The 5000-nt window shown below is 32.9% G+C and overlaps 1 protein-coding gene across 1 annotated transcript in view; it reads left to right on the top strand.

The window, feature by feature from the left end:
* The window catches only part of LOC144980126 (uncharacterized), a 102733-nt gene that overhangs the window by 625 nt on the left and 97108 nt on the right, over positions 1-5000 (top strand). The gene's annotated exons all lie outside the window — the stretch shown is intronic.

Genomic DNA, 5000 nt, shown 5'->3' with positions numbered 1-5000 from the left:
TATTACAGCAGACCCGATACCCGCATGCAGCTCTAAGCTCGTTTTAATATCGTTGTAGTAGTGGGTAATATGTTGGGTTGGTTCACTCTCTCCTTACCGATCATTTTCAGTATTTTCCAAAAGAATGGCAGGCTTACCCAACAGAAAAAATGCTTTTTAAAAACTCAAACAATTTCTCTACAACACACGTTTATGTTCTTATTAACTTAAACAAAGATCATTGAAATGTGCAAAGAAAGTCTGAATATGAAAAAATGTATATTGTGTCGTAAATAATGTGACGATTTTGCTGGAGGCGGTAATGAGAGGGTTAAAAAATGCTAACGAAAGAGTGAAAATGGAGAGGCTTCGTATGAGAACAAAACAGACAATGGACGTTTCGGGTACAAACCCTTTGTCAGCACAACAATACACAAATAAACGTGGATAACATTGCAAAGGGTTTGTACCCGAAACGTCCATTGTCTGTTTTGTTCCCATACGAAGCCTCTCCATTTTCACTCTTTCGTTAGTATTTTACGATCACCGGCTTCAGGCAGCCCTACCGGTTAAAAATGGTATTTCCATTACACCAAGGAGTCCTTAACAATTTAGGTTTACAGACCTGCAATTAAGAACACTTCGGGTGCAATCCTTCGTAATAAAATTGTAATCTGGTTTAACCTTCTCCTTACCAACCATAGGAAAATCGTCACATTGGTTACGATCCAACCACCACTTTTATCATTCATTTTCTTTTGTACATCACAAAATTTAAAGAAAAAAAACGTTTTATTATAGCTATAAAAACGTGACACTGTGATGTAGAGTTCATTTTTCTGATCAATATTATGCTTTGAATGCATTTGTTGCTTTTCTGTTTGAAAAAGAAAAAAAACTATTCTTGTTTTGGTGGGTGTGAAATTTGGGGATAAATTCTGAAAATGGCTTGTGAGGAAATGGTTAATGTACAAAAATGAAATAAAGTGAAGCGCATTGTCTGGCTAAAGATCTGAAAAAGGGTGTATGAAACAGTGCCAGACAAAGCAAGAGTCTGGTAATGTTTCATATCTTTATTACACTGTCTGCTCCCTAATTTATCGAATTGGACATGGTGAATTAATGGACGTGCGCTTTTTATATTCCATACAATCATTATAAAAGAATCTCAACGATTCATATTTATCTAAAGAAAATATATTGCCAATTTCTGATTTGAAATCCAACGTTTTAGGACTACTACTACTACTACTACTACTACTACTACTACTACTACTACTACTACTACTACTACTACTACTACTACTACTACTACTACTATTACTACTACTACTATTACTACTACTACTATTACTACTTCTACTACTACTACTACTACTACTCCTACTATTACTAATACTACTATTACTACTACTACTACTACTACTACTACTACTACTACTACTACTACTACTACTACTACTACTATTATTATTATTATTACTACTACTATTACTACTACTACTACTACTACTACTACTACTACTACTACTACTACTACTACTACTACTACTACTACTGCGACTACTACTACAACTACCACTACTACTAGTACTACTAATGCTACTGCTACTACTACTACTACTACTACTACTACTAAACTAATACTACTAATACTACTACTACAACTACTACTACTACTACTACTACTACTACTACTACTACTACTACTTCTGCCACTACGACTACTATTACTACTACGACTACTACTACTACTACTACTACTACTACTACTACTACTACTACTACTACTACTACTACTACTACTACTACTGTTGCTGCTGCTGCTACTGCTACTACAACTGCTGCTATTACAACAACAACAACAAAAACAACAACAACAACAACAACAACAACTATTACTACTACTACTACTACTACTACTACTACTACTACTACTACTACTACTACTACTACTACTACTACGGCTTCCACTTCCACATTATCTCATTCGTCTGTAGTGTTATTCATCCTGTTTTGTTGATAAAGGAAGGGGAAACCCGAAGCGTCTATTTTATATGTTATCGTAGATGATTAAATTGAAGCTTACATTCAATTTTACATTGTTATTTATCGATATGTATACCTCACGTTTGGAAACGGTTTTTAATAAATCTGATTCCAAAATTGTTTTGTTTTTTTTTAAGTTGAAAACTGCAATCTGAGACCTGCATCACCACACATATGTTGTTGCATAATGCTTTGAAAGTCTTATTCGTTTTCACTTCAGTTTAGACTTTTTGACCCTTTTCAATATTACCTATCAACAGAAACGCAGTGCAAAGAACATGTTTACATGCAATTTGTATCAAAATTTAGATATTCCGAAATGAAATGCAAAATACTATTTATAGATGTTTTGTCTGCCTTTAATAGATTACAACATTATCTACTGAAAGAAATATTGACATCAACAGAAACGCAGTGCATAGAACATGTTTACAGACAATTTATATCAAAATTTAGATATTCCGAAATGAAGTGCAGAATTTATAGATGTTCGTTCTGTCTGTCTTTGATAGATTACAGCATTATCTACTAAAATAAATATTGATCAAACTAAATACCAATCATCACACAATAGCTTGGACATTGAGTTTTTATTTTAGTTCATAGAACACAGTTTATTGGCCCAAATTGTGAAGACACATAAATTATATAAACAAATACGGGAGCACCTCAGAGATGCGTATTATCCCCAGGGCTATTCACAATCTAATCCTGTACCTGCTGTAGTTTCAAATTCAAACCTAATGAGGGTATCACAAACTTCAAGGACTTACTCTAAATAATGACGAAAATGAATACTGGCCTCAGACAGGATCTCGATTCTTGGTGCAGCGTATAGTTAAATATAGTTCTATAGTTAAATAATATACGATTCTTTCATTTCTTTGTATTTATGAAACGATTTATTTTTATCGTGCCCACTATCACTACGAGCTTGCGAATATGTGTTATTGCACGATAAACATATAGAGCAGTATAATTAGGTGCCCCAAACGTAAACAATAACAAGTTGCTTGTGATTTTTGTGAGGGACCGGAAATATTTACGCACAATATAGGTCTCCCAATTTTGTAGTTTGAGTTGTAGGCAATACACTTTCAGTATTGAAAATATGTTTACATAAAATCTAACAGTTGCAGAAATAATAATATAAGACTAAATTATTCTGAAAATCAGGCTCCGAATAATTCTCGTTTTGTTCACACCAGCGCAATAATTTGCTCTGGTCTAAAAATAGATAGACTGTAACTTTTGATAAATTTTACCTTTTGTTCCATAAAATATCCATATCTAGACATTATTTGATGCATGATCGAGTATTAATGAATATGTGTTTCTTTTGCCACCTAACAGCCAAATTTTAAAGGTTATTTTTTTCTATAATTTACATTGGAACTTGAGCTGTCAAGACAGGAACATGTGGTTTGCCATGTGCTTCTAGACCTTTGTTTACGTTTGGGGCACCTAATTATACTGCTCTATAACGAATTAAATAAATACAAAGAAATGAAAGAATACATTTATTCCACCTCTCCAAGTAAGATTTATTAGATATTCCATGATCAGTTGTTTGAAAAAGCAAGAGACAGGGAGGAGAGGAGGAATGGAGAGAGATAATTCATGCAGTATCCGAAGCCTGGACCAGGCATGGAACCTAGAAGAAGAAGAAGATCAGTTGTATGATAGCAGTACTTCAATTCGCCATAATTTGTATTTTTCTCCATCTGCGTGAATGACAATTTGACCCAAAAAATAAAAGCGTTGGATTCGTATTCATGTGCACCAAAAGATCATTATTTGTAATCGCCAATCATCTGTCTTTTACACCTAATTTCTCACCAATAAAATGTGCGCAAATAATTCTGCAATCGTTGAATAACTTTTTATCTAATGCCTTCAAAGCATTATTCAACGATTAGGTATTTACTAAGAAGTGATAGGGTTTCCCAGTGGGCGGTGTGGAATAATATACGATTCTTACACTTTTGCATTTTGTAATTCTTGATGTGTTAACCAATCGATGCACAAGCTTGCGAGTGCGCGTTGGGAACAAAGTTTGAATTCCAAATAATTTTTTTTATTCTACCCCTAAATCGATTCCGATTTAGTCATCTCTGAGTTTATTTTTAAAAAAACAACATTTTCAAAAATATTTTAATGATACTTTTATTTTCAAATATCAAATTTTAGTGAAATTTAACGTTTGATAATCTGACGTCACAAACTCTCATTGTAAACTTGATGTCATTACGTGTTACTATTTAGTAAGAGGGGTGGATAATATAATGTATTAGCAAAACGAAAAAATGATATTCGACTTTAGTGAAGAATAAACAAGATATTATGACCTTGGGAATTTGATATTCAAAGGGGGAAAAGTGGACAGATTAAACAGTTAGAAGTAGCATGGTGTAGAATTTGACAGGAAATTAGAATGGACAACTTTTAAAGATATTATTGTGACACGTCGACACAAAACGGTTTTATGTCGTGATGAATCACACCTCATAAAAGTGAATTTAGAATTAAAATACTGAGAAATATGAATGTCAACTTTTTTTTTTTTTTTTGCACTGCAAGAAATAATATTTATTCTTCACTTTAATGTAGAAAAAAAGGAACCCCGAGTTTCATATTCATTGTGGCTATAACATTAATTTCCAACACCTTGGTAATTTTGAGACGACGGGTCACATTTTAGAAAAGAAAAATAAAGAAATGTATGCAGTATATTTTTTCTCAAGAAGTTTTCAATGTTTCAGGTGAATACAATTATGTGTAGACATATTTTGTATAGGGCAACGACTAGGCGTATTTTGTACCACGTACTACTTTGCAGCTGTATTACAAAATACCACTGAATTATTTTTTTTAAAAAGGATGATAAAGAAATCTTCAAAATTGACGAATTGTAACCCTCAAAACAATATTTTGTCGGTTTGATTTCAATGCTAAATAGTTGGGTGTGTTGT

The sequence above is a fragment of the Berghia stephanieae genome, chromosome 9, assembly GCF_034508935.2.
Source record: "Berghia stephanieae isolate SIO BIC M18660-M18661 chromosome 9, UCSD_Bste_1.3, whole genome shotgun sequence".
Lineage (NCBI taxonomy): Eukaryota > Metazoa > Mollusca > Gastropoda > Nudibranchia > Aeolidiidae > Berghia > Berghia stephanieae.
Note: the sequence above shows the minus strand (reverse complement) of the source record. Positions and strands in the feature narration are given on the sequence as shown.